The 13,376-nt window shown below is 36.0% G+C and overlaps 1 pseudogene across 1 annotated transcript; it reads right to left on the bottom strand.

Annotated features, from left to right (window-relative positions):
* Positions 1-12,322: 12,322 nt before the first annotated feature.
* Positions 12,323-12,906, bottom strand: LOC104654584 (annotated as a pseudogene). Its single transcript, XR_004056367.1, has one exon. The product of XR_004056367.1 is annotated as a histone deacetylase complex subunit SAP18 pseudogene (transcript).
* Positions 12,907-13,376: the final 470 nt, after the last annotated feature.

The raw sequence follows: 13,376 nt of genomic DNA, 5'->3' as shown, positions 1-13,376 counted from the left end.
ATGTGTGCAAATACAAAAAAAAAATAGATATATAGATAGAAGAACAAAGCTTATAAGCAAACAAACCCAGTCTGTGGAGGCCACATACCATAGGATTCAAATGATATGACATTCTGAAACAATCAAAAGTCTAGATACATTAAAATGATCAGTAATTACCAGAGATTTGGGGAGAGGATCGAATGAGTGAAGCTCCGGCAAGTTTTTTCAGTGTATGAAACTGTTTTGTATGATATTATAATAATAGATACATGGTACTGTGCATTTGTTAAAACTCCTAAAACTTTACAGCATAAACCATAACATATGCAATTTTAAAAAATCATTTAGGAGATTGGGTGATCTCAGGAAAGAACACACAATATGACAAGAGAATGTAACTGTGTTACAAATATGTAAAACAACCTCAACGAGGAAGATGGGGAAAAAGATGGTGACCTAGGTAAGTTTTGAAATGAATGGAATCTGTAAGATCGATGGCAAAAGAAACCATGAGTAAGCACTGTACCCTAATTGAAAAGGTTTTGCTGTGGAGGTCTAGTTTAATAATTCTCATACCATTATATATGTTTACTGGAATTGAACAATTAAGTAAATATTTGAGGAAAGATGGAGCCAGGTTTCTTGTATTTCTTCTTGTTGGAGTGGGAAGTTACCGTCAAGGGGAGGAGGTTAGAAAGATCTATGTAGAAATGCGTTAGAATGGAGACATTGGTATGAAGTCCATATTTAGCTTAATATAAATAAACGTGGTTACACAAAGAGATATTAATAGATATGTGCATGTTGTATGTACATGGGTTATTACACATATATATATTTCCTTGCTTTGTCATCCAAAACCAGCACAAGTAAAGCCCAAATTTCGGTTTCTACCACCTGTCTCTAATACATATTATCAGAATCCTTGAAGAAATTGCTTATTCTAAGACTCGGGAAGGAAATATACAAGATTAGCTTAAGGTATTTTAGAGTGCCAAAAAGTAAGTGAATGTGTAAAACCAAAGCTTAACATCTTTTGTAAAATATGGGAAGAATTCCATAATCAGGTTTGTCAAGGACATATTTTCATTCTCAGAAGAAAAACATTTTACAATCACCTAACATCCACCTGTGCTCTCCTATTCCATGGTATCCTTCTTTAAAATTTCGGAAACTTATATCTCTGGGTGAAAAAAAAAATATTACAGAACCCTACAGTGGTTTAATATGTTGGGAATTTTTATGTTAGACATTTTGATGTATATCTGCACTTCATTAACACTTCTCTAATCATGTGATTTTCTTTTCAACATTTCCTTTATCTCCTTGTGGAACCATTAAAAGTATAATAGGCTCTGTTTTTTCTTCCTGGCTACTTAGACTCAGTTACTCTGGAAAGAAGAGCTGTCTGTTACACTCATGCTGTCTACACCAAGAAACTATAAGTTTTGAGTTTTCACTGTTTGTGCTTAGTACTTAGAAGTACTTTTGGAATTTGATATAATTGGTATACACAACACATTTTTCAGAAGAGGGAAGGCAGGCAGAGAATAGGTTCACTGTGCAGCTAACGGACTGTGTGCGCACAGCTTGGGAGACAGTGTGTTCCTGGGGGATGGGAGGAAAGTGTTTACTTCTCAACAAAATTAGACTTTTTATGTAATAAAATTTAGTGGTAGAGTAGCATGCCAAATTATAGAAAGAATAAGACAAAATAGTGAAGATTGTATTGGAGGATTCTAGGATCATGGTATTATATTGTGAAAGGAAAGAATGATAGGAGGTGCTGGAGTCGTAAACCTTGACTAGAGCGTGGAGGACATTTGCCTCATGGGTATTTTCCCACTCATTTATTCTATTTATTTGGTTGTGCTTCAAAGTAGGATTGTTTGTATCAGAAATAAGAATGAGAAGTAATCTCAGGTGGAAATTCTGCTTTTTATTTTAAATATTCTGAAGGCTTAAAATTACATATACCCGGAGAGTATCAGCAGGATGTAGGGAAGTCAGCATTAATTAATTCTGTTACAGGATAACTAATGGGTCATTCTAGCATTTTGTATCCCCCCCCCCCACCACCCTGGTTAGTCAAGGAAGATGAGAGTAAATTATGCCAATGCCTGCTCCAACTCCTCTAACTTTTATTGTCTTGCTGCACTCCAACCTGTCTCCAGCTGCTAGTGCTTGAGTTTTTAAATGAAAGATTCTCTAAGCCAGGAGCTCACATGCACAGCCAGCCTGAAATGCCAGGGAATTACTGCCCTCCCCTCACCCCCACATCCTGAAATGATGACTGACTGGAGTCGGTATGTAAGTACCTTAGTTCCCCCGCTTCTTCAGTGGAACAACTCTAACTTTTTCCAGAATTCTCCAAAAATATTAAGATCCAGTTATCCACAGGGATAACTCGTTTAATAACACACACTTTATTGATTTCATTCCCTTTCATCCTTTCTCTGTCTCGTTTTTCCTGGGGCTATGGGAGGGAAGTAAAGTGCAGTACTCCTACTGATGTTTCCTAGACAATCATTTCTCCGTCAAATCACTCCCACTCCTTCTGGAGGAAGCCAACTAAGTGCAGATACATTTGACATAATTTTATTCAGAAACATAATTAATTATTTTTTATGTATAGATGTCATGAGTTTCTTACTTCTCCTGTCAGTTTATTGCTTATTCTCTCTAGAGTGCTGTTGGAGGTCAGACTGTATATGCAGCAGTGTCAACCCTCTTTCTCTCATTCTCGTATTTCTTTAATCTTTGGAATTTCTGAACATGACATGATGCAAAAAGAATATTTTGTACCACATCATTTTATACACAAAATTTCCCTCGGTGTCTTGTTCATAATCTAAACTCTTCATTATTAATATCAATATGTAGGCTCTTGCTAGCCCTAAACAGCAATAGGGGGAAAAATGCTTATTTACTATTTGTTTTTAGAGACTTCTAGATTAAATTCCACTCTAAATTTTAAAATATGTACAAGATCTATATTACTTTTTAATTTACTGTATGACATGAGTTAAACATAGGTAATAAGATATTCCATGTGCATTTGCTTCATGTATATTTTAAACATTCTTAGTGATAGCCTGGTGAAATAGAAAAATATGGTTTAACGAATTCCTACAAAATGGTATTTACTCACTTGTCTGCAAAGAATTACAAGAAAAGAAAAAATGGGATCTTCTAAAAATATCTGCATTTGCATCTTTAATTAATGCAGAATATTTTTCTTGTAATTCTCTTCTTAAGGAGAATGAATGTCATATTGTCTTGTACAAGGTAAAGGAGAATCTAGCATTTAAAATCTTAATCTAAAAACAACTGTATCTACTATTTATAAAAGCTGGAATTTTTGGAGAAGAGTGGGTGGTAGGAGCCATGCAATTTTTAAAAATTAGAGCATTCTCCAACATAACAAATATTCTGCCTATGACTGCAGCTGGGCTGTTCTAGTCTTACCAGTCAAAAATGATAACTCTTTTAGCCAGTCTTTACATGACATTTGTAGAAATAATAAGCTTTCATTTTGTTACTAATGATATAAACTCAATCCAAACTAGCTAAAGCAATAGAGGGGGATTACTGGTTCACACAAAGTGGAAATCCAGAAGTAGAATTGCCTCTAATAGTGTCTGAATACAGTATTTCAAATGATAATACACAGATTATGCCTTTCAGTCTTTCAGTTCTGCTTTCCCTTTTGTTGACTTTTTACCCATTTCTGGCACTATACGTGGTTGCCAAAATAGTCAGCAACTGCCCCAGGTTTACATTGTCTTTAAAGTTTTTATCTTGGAATCCATGCCAGTCCTTTCAAAGGACCCTGTGGCTTGATTGAGTTCCAGGTCAATCTGCTGTGCCAATCTCATTGTGTCATTATGATTGCCTGAAATCAATATCCATAAAATATTCTTAAAGAATAAAATTTCACATTCTGGGATGGGAGTACAGACACTAGTATGTAAACAAAATGAATCAGCAAGGTATTTTCAGATACTGAGAAGTACTGTGAAGAAAATGAATCTGGGTTTTATGATGGAGAGTGACTAGAATGTCAAGTTCAGGGTGAGAAATAATCAGCCTACTGAGGAAAAATATTTGGACAAACATATAAATGACCAGAGTTTACATTTCAGCCAAAGAACACTGCATTGCCTGGGCATGTTTGAAGAGCAAAAAGAAGGACAATATTACCAGAGAATAGTGATTCAAGAGCCATAATGATAAGAGTAAGATCATGGGCCTAGAAGACCACATTAAGGGGTTTACACTTTTACTAAGGTCAATGTGCAACCGTTGGTGGGTGTTCAGCAAGGAAAGGATAGAATATAATTCATAAGTTTCTGAAAGAAAAATATTTTGGATGTGTGTTTGTAGGAAATCCTATAGAGAAGTAAGAAAGAAAGCTAGGAGCACAGTTGAGAATCATGGTGGCGTCACCGTGGGCCATAACAAGCTATTTGGGCTGAGTGGTAGAAGCAAGATGAGTAAAGTAGACTTATTTATATATTTTAAATAAAGAGATTCCTGATAGGACAGATGCAAGGAATGCCAGAGAGATGACAATCACGAATGACTCCACGTGATAGAATTAAATCTTCATAGCAATTCTGTAAGATAAGGACATTATCTGTGTTGTACAATGAAGCCTCTGAGGTTTCAAGAGGTGAGTAAATTTCCCAAAGCAGTGGGGGCAGAGTAGGACTTTACATTCAGTTTTTATTGCTGTTGCTCTTGTTCAATCTAAAGACTTTCTACTACTGTTGCCCCTCTCTATCTGAGGGGAATTGGTTCCAGGACCCCAGGAGATACCAAAATCTGAACATATTTAAGTCTCACAGTGGATGATATGGAACCTGCAAATAGGAAAAGTTGGTCCTCCATATATGCAGAATGGCAATACTATATTTTGGTCCATGTTTGGATGCAGGTGCAGAATCTGCTGATCCAAAGGAACAACTGCATTTATTTTAAAATCTTCTTGTAGGTGAACCTATGCAGTTCCATCTTGTGTTTTTTAATGGGTCAACTGTATACGGGTTTGTGTCGTAATAACCTAAAAACCACAATCTCGAGTACTATAATCCCAAATGTTGAAATCTTGAAAGATCAGGATCCCAAAAATTTATTTCTGGAAAAAATAATTTTAAAAATTCTTTAAAAGATATCTATTTACATTTTTAAAAGGGAATTTGAGATTACTCTAATAGTAATAGAATTCAGGATTGTGTCTTTCAGGACTACAGTCAGCACTGCTGCCATATCATACGACTAACAAGAAAAATACATTTTATTACATTCACAAAGGAAGGATAAGAACTTGACAGCAGCTTAGAACTAGCTGAAGGAAGCTTCCTTTGCTACTGAAGCCCTTGTGACTTACTTTCTCTGTAATACATTAAATATCTGTGACATGGAGATTTTAAGGCTAATGATAATCTCTTCTTATTTATCTTCTCAATAAATATGATCCACTTATGGAATTCAAAATTCTGGTTATGTCTGTTATAGATATAAAATAAATTCCTTAAGAAAGTTTAAGCATGATGAGTTTTACAAACAAAAGGGTGAGGAGATCATTACTAAATATGAGTGTTTGATTGAGGAAAATTACAAAGAAATGGTCTTCCCCACTAAAAGAAATGGAATTGAAGCCACCACTGCGTAGAACTAGGGAAATTGCTAAGCAAGGGGCACAGACTTCAGAAAAAACGAGTGACAGCACCAAAAAGACCTGTCATGAGCTATTCTCCTGTGAGGAGTGACTAGAAGCAGGAATGTAGAAGAGTGTGTTGAAGATTGCTCACCAAGAGGACTTGCATTATGAGAGTTTTAGAAACTGGTCTTTCAACACCTTTTAATTGCAAGGAAAATCTTTCCAATTTTACAAGATTCAAGACGAAATGACATATTCTTATTTATTTTTATTTCAGGCATAATTTTGGGGGGGATACTAATTTTTTTGAGTCCCAGCTATTTGCTCATTTTTTTAAGAACACTGGTATAACTTGACAATGGGTATTGTTAATATGACTATAAATGGTCTTTATAGATTTATTAGAAAATCTCACATAATTAATAGTTAAGATCTCTTAACATGTCAATCTGTCCTAAAATTCTCTTTTAATGATCCTTGAATAATTAATTTCTATGGAAGTGATTATTACTGACAAATTTTTGGTAAACAGTGAGTAGACATGCTATTGCAACAAACAAAATCAGAGGCTTACACAGCTTTCGTTGTTCTCAAAGGCGTAATCTCTTCTATATCTTTCTTATGTTACTGCCTTCTTACAGTATATCCCCAAATAAAAGCATATATAGTCTTTATATAGTCTGTGCATTACAACTTCTGTCTGAGGTTATTACATTTGTTTTCTGACTTTGTCTAAGTTTCTCAATAAATTCTAGTTAAATCCTCCCTTAATTCAACGTTAAATTCCTTAATAAATCCTGATTAAATGCTACAGCTGTACTGGTATTCCTGATTTTGTTCTAATCAAAAGCTTCAGAAAGAAAAATATTTCTGTCATAAGAAGATCAAGTAGAAGCATGGAATGCAAATGTATTTAAGTTCTTCAATTTCGTGATAAAAAATGAAGAAGCTTCCATCTTGAGGAAATAGAGGTCAAAGTATCTGAACATAACACACTGACAAAGCATTCAATTTGATGAATACATTCATGGAATTAGTCTAATTCACTTTTAAATAGTTATCTAACTTGACCACACCCTAATCAGACTGTACCACCTTAATGCCCAAATTAATGCTAGACTGATATAACAGATATTGAGCTTTTATATTTAATGAGATTAGATATGCTATGAAGGAAAAGGGTCATAACAGGTTATGCCCAAGACCTCCTGTCAGTTTCCACATTGATTTAGTCTAAGCTTTAGTTTTTAGATACGTAACACCAATTACATTACTTCACTCATTAAAAGTTATTATTTATTACAGTATCTGTATCCCAAGACTTCTTGGTGTGGATGTAATGTTAACACTTTCCAAAAAAAGCTTCATATATTTATCATGAGTACTGACTGAATTTGAATTTTATATCATGCTATTGTCTAAGCATTAATCTAAAAAATACAACTGTGTTCTTTGACATTATTAGAAAACCATTGAGATTCCTCTGTTTTCGCTACTGATTAGTAGTTTTTCACAGGAGCACTTTGACTTAGTAGTTTTTGGGGGTTTTTACCTAATGAAATGGAAAAAAATATTATAGTTACAATAAATATATACAGCAATTTAATTTATTTGTATGGGTTTTAAGTAGGCCTAGTATACTTTTTGTTCAGGGTATGGATAATTGTAGTACTTTTCCATAAAACTAAGCAATATCAAAATGATATGGTAGAGTTACAGTAAAACTCACAATATTTTAAAAAGTCATAATATTAGGGATGCTGCTTTATCACACCAAAGGAGAGAAATATCCCAAATAAGGCTTAAGTTTGATCTTATAGGTAAAGAGAGAGACAAAGGGATAAAGAAAGAGAAAGGAAGTAAGGAACAAGGAAGAAAGGGAGGAAGGAAGGAAAGGAGGGAGGCAAGCAGGGAGGGAGGGAAGGAGACATAAATCAAGAAGATAGGCTAGGAAGAATGGCATATTGTAAAGTAGACAATTTTTTTTTTTTTTGGTTTATGCTATTTTGTTAACTTAGAGCTGTCCAAAAAAAATGACACAACTTTGTAATTTCTACACTATAAATGGAAATTATCTTTTAACATTTTTAAAGAGAATTAATGCCTTAAAATTTCAACACGACTGTCTAGTTCTGGATTTTGTCAGTTTCCCCATAGTTCTTCCAATTGTTTGATGTTCTTTTATTTTTTTAAATTATACTTTAAGTTCTGGATTACATGTGCATAACATGCAGGTTTGTTACATAGTATACACGGGCCACGGTGTTTTGCAGCACCCATCAACCTGTCACTTACATTAAGTATTCCTCCTAATGCTATCCCTCCCCTAACCCCCACCCCACCACAGGCCCCAGTGTGCGATGATCCCATCCCTATGTCCATGTGTTCTTATTGTTCAGTTCCTACTTGTGAGTGAGAACATGCGGTGTTTGGTTTTCTGTTCCTGTGTTAGTTTGCTGAGAATGGTAGTTCCCAGCTACATCCATGTCCCTGCAAATGACATGAACTCATCCTTTTTTATGGCTGCATAGTATTCCATGGTGTATATGTGCCACATTTTCTTTATCCAGTCTATTATTGGTGAACATTTGGGTTGATTCTAAGTCTTTGCTATTGAGAATAGTGCTGCAATAAACATACGTGTGCAAGTGTCTTTATAGTAGAATTATTTATAATCCTTTGGGTATATAATCAGTAATGGGAGTGCTGGGTTAAATGTTATTTCTAGTTCTAGCTTGAGGAATCACCACACTCTTCCACAATGGTTGAACTAATTTACACTCCCACCAACAGTGTAAAAGCATTCCTATTTCTCCACATCCTCTCCAGCATCCGTTATTTCCTGACTTTTTAGTAAAGCTAACTATCCTAAATATATCTGCACTCAATACAAGAGCACCCAGATTCATAAAGCAAGTTCTTAAAGAGACTTAGGCTCCCACACAATAATAGTGGGAGACTTTACCATCCCACTGTCAATATTAGACATTTCAACGAGAGAGAAAATTAACAAGGATATTCAAGACTTAAACTCAGTTCTGGACCAAGTGGACCTAATAGACATCTATAGAACACTCCACCCCAAGTCAACAGAATATATATTCTTCTCAGCACCACATCACACTTTTTCTAAAATTGACCACATAATTGGAAGTAAAACATTCATCAGCAAATACAGAAAATGGAAATCATAACAGTCTTTCGGATCGCAGTGCAATCAAATTAGAACTCAGGATTAAGAAATTCACTCAAAACCACACAACTACATGGAAATTGAACAACCTGCTCCCGAATGACTACTGGGTAATTAATGAAAATAAGGCAGAAATAAATAAGTTTCTTTAAAACCAATGAGAACAAAGACACAATGTACCAGAATATCTGGGACACAACTAAAGCAGTGTTTCGAGGGAAATTTGTAGCACTAAATGCTCACAGGAGAAAGCGGGAAAGATCTAAAATTGACACCCTAACATCACACTTAAAAGAACTAGAGAAGCAAGAGCAAAAAATTCAAAAGCTAGTAGAAGACAAAAAAATAACTAAGATCAAAGCATCCCTGAAGGAGATAGAGACATGAAAACTGTTCAAAAAATTACTGAATCCAGGAGCTGGTTTTTTGAAAACATTAGCAAAATAGACCGCTAGCCAGACTAATAAAGAAAAAAGAGAAGAATCAAATAGACACAATAAAAAGTGATAAGGGGGATATCTCCACTGATCCCACAGAAATACAAACTACCATCAGAGAATACTATAAACACTGCTGTGCAAATAAACAAGAAAATCTAGAAAAAATGGATAAATTCCTGGACACATACACCCTCCCAATACTAAACCAGGAAGAAGTCGAATCCCTGAATAGACCAATAACAAGTTCTGAAATTGAGGCAGTAATTAACAGCCTACCAAAAAAAAAAAAAAGAGCCCAGGACCAGATGGATTCACAGCCGAATTCTATCGGAGGTTCAAAGAGGAACTGGTGCCATTCCTTTTGAAACTATTCCAAACAATAGAAAAATAGGGATTTCTGCTTAACTCATTTTATGAAGCCAGCATGGTCCTGATACCAAAACCTGGCAGAGACACAACAAAAAAAGAAAATTTCAGGCCAATATCCCTGATGAACATTGATGATAAATTTTTCAATAAAATACTGGCAAACTGAATCTAGCAGCACATCAAAAAGCTTATCCACCGCAATCAAATCAACTTCATCCCTGGGATGAAAGGCTGGTTCAACATATGCAAATCAATAAACGTAATCTATCACATAAACAGAACCAATGACAAAAACCATGATTATCTTAATACATGCAGAAAGGGCCTTTGATACAATTCAACACCCTTTATGCTAAAATCTCTCAAGAAACTAGGTATCGATGGAATGTATCTCGAAATAGTAAGAACTATTTATTAGAGACCCACAGCCAACATCGTACTGAATGAACAAAAGCTGAAAGCATTCCCTTCGTAAACCGGTGCATGAAAAGGATGCCCTCTCTCACCACTCCTGTTTAACATATCATTGGCTGTTCTGGCCAGGGCAATCAGGCAAGAGAAAGAAAGAAAGGGTATTCAAATAGGAAGAGAGGAAGTCAGAATGTCTCTGTTTGCAGATGACATGATCATATATTTAGAAAAGCCCATCGTCTCAGCCCCAAATCTCCTTCAGCTGATAAGCAACTTCAGCAAAGTCTCAACTAAATCAATGTGCAAAAATCACAAGCATTCCTATACACCAAAAATAGACAAGCATAGTCAAATCATGAATGAACTCCCATTCACAATTGCTACAAAGAGAATAAAATACTGGAGAATCCAACTTACAAGGTCCTTGAAGGACCCCTTCAAGGAGAACTACAAGGCACTGCTCAAGAAAATTAAGAGAGGACACAAACAAATGGAAAAACATTCCATGCTCATGGACAGGAAGAATCAATATCATGAAAAGGGCCATACTGTTCTAAGTAATTTTTAGATTCACTTCTATCCCCGTCAAGCTACTGATTACTTTCTTCACAGAATTAGAAGAAAACTACTTTAAATTTCATATGGAACCAAAAAAGAGCCCATATAGCCAAGACAATCCTAAGCAGAAAGAACAAAGCTGGAGGCATCATGCTACCTGACTTCAATCTATATTACAAGGCTACAGTAACCAAAACAGCATGCGACGGTACCAAAACAGATATATAGACCAATGTAACAGAACAGAGGCCTCAGAAATAACACCACACATCTACAACCATCTGATCTTTGAACGTGACAAAAACAAGCAATGAGGAAAAGATTACCTATTTAATAAATAGCATTGGGAAAACTGGCTAGCCATATGCAGAAAACTGAAACTGGATCCCTTCCTTACACCTTTTACAAAGATTAACTCAAGATGGATTAAAGACTTAAACGTAAGACCTAAAACAATAAAAATCCTAGAAGAAAACCAAGGCAATGCCATTCAGGACATAGGCATGGGCAAAAACTTCATGATTAAAACACCAAAAGCAATGGAAACAAAAGCCAAAATTGACAAATGAGATCTAATTAAACTAAAGTAGACAATTTTTAATATACAGTTAAAAATGGAGAATTCTGCTTTCCATTTTCATTGTAATTTAGTGAAATATCACATAAGACATTTTGATTCATAAGCTTCTAATTTCTCAATGTTATATTTTTGGACAGTAAAATTCTAGAAGTAATGCAAAGACATAAAACATAATGAAACAGCATCACACTGTGTTATATCTTTATTTTTATCTATTTTTGTATGAAAACCCCAACAAACTAAAGCTACAGACAGAAGGAAATTAAAAACATGGTGTAAGAACCTGACAAATGTATTGAGTGTTTAAAGCGTGGCTGTGCCAAAGTGTTCAATCAATGCTTTCAAGTAGTCAAGGCACTGTTTTATTCAAATATATTCCATTTGGTAAGCAGTGTGAATAAAAGGGAAACCATTCTTTGTTTTGTATTTAACATTTTGCTTTAACGTTCCTTTTAAAAATAGTTATGTTCTCTTAACGATGTGACTGTGAATTTTCTGTCTAGGAGGGTGCTATCATATTTGGGTGCTATATTTTGTGTCTAGGAAGGTATGTTATATTTGGGAGGGAAATATGTATCCACTGGATATATTCTTTTTTCTTTTTTTTTTGATTACACACATATATTTAACAGTACAGTTTTACACAGAATGCTAAGAGCACTTTTCTTCTTCTTTTTTTTTTTTTTTTTTTTTTGAGACGGAGTCTCGCTCTGTCGCCCAGGCTGGAGTACAGTGGCCGGATCTCAGCTCACTGCAAGCTCCGCCTCCGGGTTCACGCCATTCTCCTGCCTCAGCCTCCTGAGTAGCTGGGACTACAGGCGCCCGCCACCTCGCCCGGCTAGTTTTTTGTATTTTTAGTAGAGACGGGGTTTCACCGTGTTAGCCAGGATGGTCTCGATCTCCTGACCTCGTGATCCGCCCGTCTCGGCCTCCCAAAGTGCTGGGATTACAGGCTTGAGCCACCGCGCCCGGCCAAGAGCACTTTTCTTCATATTTTACAGAAGGGCTTGAAACATACAGACTTTCCATTAGTAATCATACAATAGCACATCTGAATCTAATTCCTAAATAGATGATGCGTTATAATTTTAGAATTTAAAGGCTTAATGGTAATAATCAGGGGAGGAAAAAGAGTAAGTTTATTGTACATAACTGACGGAAAAATAAATTCAAGAAATTGTAAATAGAATTTAATATGGTCTCATGCGCCCTGAAGGAGGTGGTGCCCGACTTGGAGGGGTAATTGCTATGTCCAAGTAATCTCCTATCTGGAACTTCTGCGACTGCAGGGTCATGGAATCATCAGTCCCCTTTCTGCCAGGCATGGTGCTGCTAATCTCCTTAACTCGATAGTCGGGTCTTTTCACATCAGTAAAAACAATTGCAAAATTGAAGTGAGTGCCCTTCTTTCTAGCTTCTGGGTAGACTTCTTTACTAAGCTTGTCAGTTCTTTCAAGGTTGCATCCATCCAAGTGTAGGTCTGCAACTCGCTGGACGGTACATTTCCCCGGGAGAACTCGTCCATTCGGTGGTGGCAGCCTTTATTGGTGGTGAAGACCCGCAGCAACAGTGGGCATGTCTTCTCGCGGTCGATCGGTTTCTCTGGCTCCTTCTTAATTTCCTCCTGGGTAACGCGCGACTCCACCGCCATCTTCCTCCTACGGCCCGCGAGACGCTCGCCCTGACCTCTGACCCCTGCAGCGAGCATGAGCATGAAGTTCACTGGATGTATTCTTATCACTAAGCCTATACTTCTTTTATATTGGAAACACACACACACACACACGATAAATACACCTTCTGAATAATGAATGAATAAAGTAATTCAGAGGTTTTCATTAAAAAAAGAGAATGAGTAGTTACAAATTATCTTCAGTGTGTATAGGCTTCTGCAATCAAGTAACTGCAAGGCAAAACTGGCTCTAAAGCCTATGTTCTATGACAGCAGATTCTAGGCAACATGAGGCAAAGCTTCCGAACAGTAAGAGTGGTGAAAGTCTGTTTTAAGTATTTTGTTACTCCTGGGGATAAAAATATAGAAAGAAATGGAATGAAGGCTGATAGCATAATTTAGCTGTATTTACCTTGATGAGATTTTCCCAGGTCTCACTATGGACCATGACCCTCTCATTTACTTTACCACTGACAAATTCAGACTATAGATACAGACATAGTCTT

This window comes from Rhinopithecus roxellana, chromosome 3 (assembly GCF_007565055.1).
Source record: "Rhinopithecus roxellana isolate Shanxi Qingling chromosome 3, ASM756505v1, whole genome shotgun sequence".
NCBI classification, from domain to species: domain Eukaryota; kingdom Metazoa; phylum Chordata; class Mammalia; order Primates; family Cercopithecidae; genus Rhinopithecus; species Rhinopithecus roxellana.
This window is presented reverse-complemented; position numbering and strand designations above follow the sequence as displayed.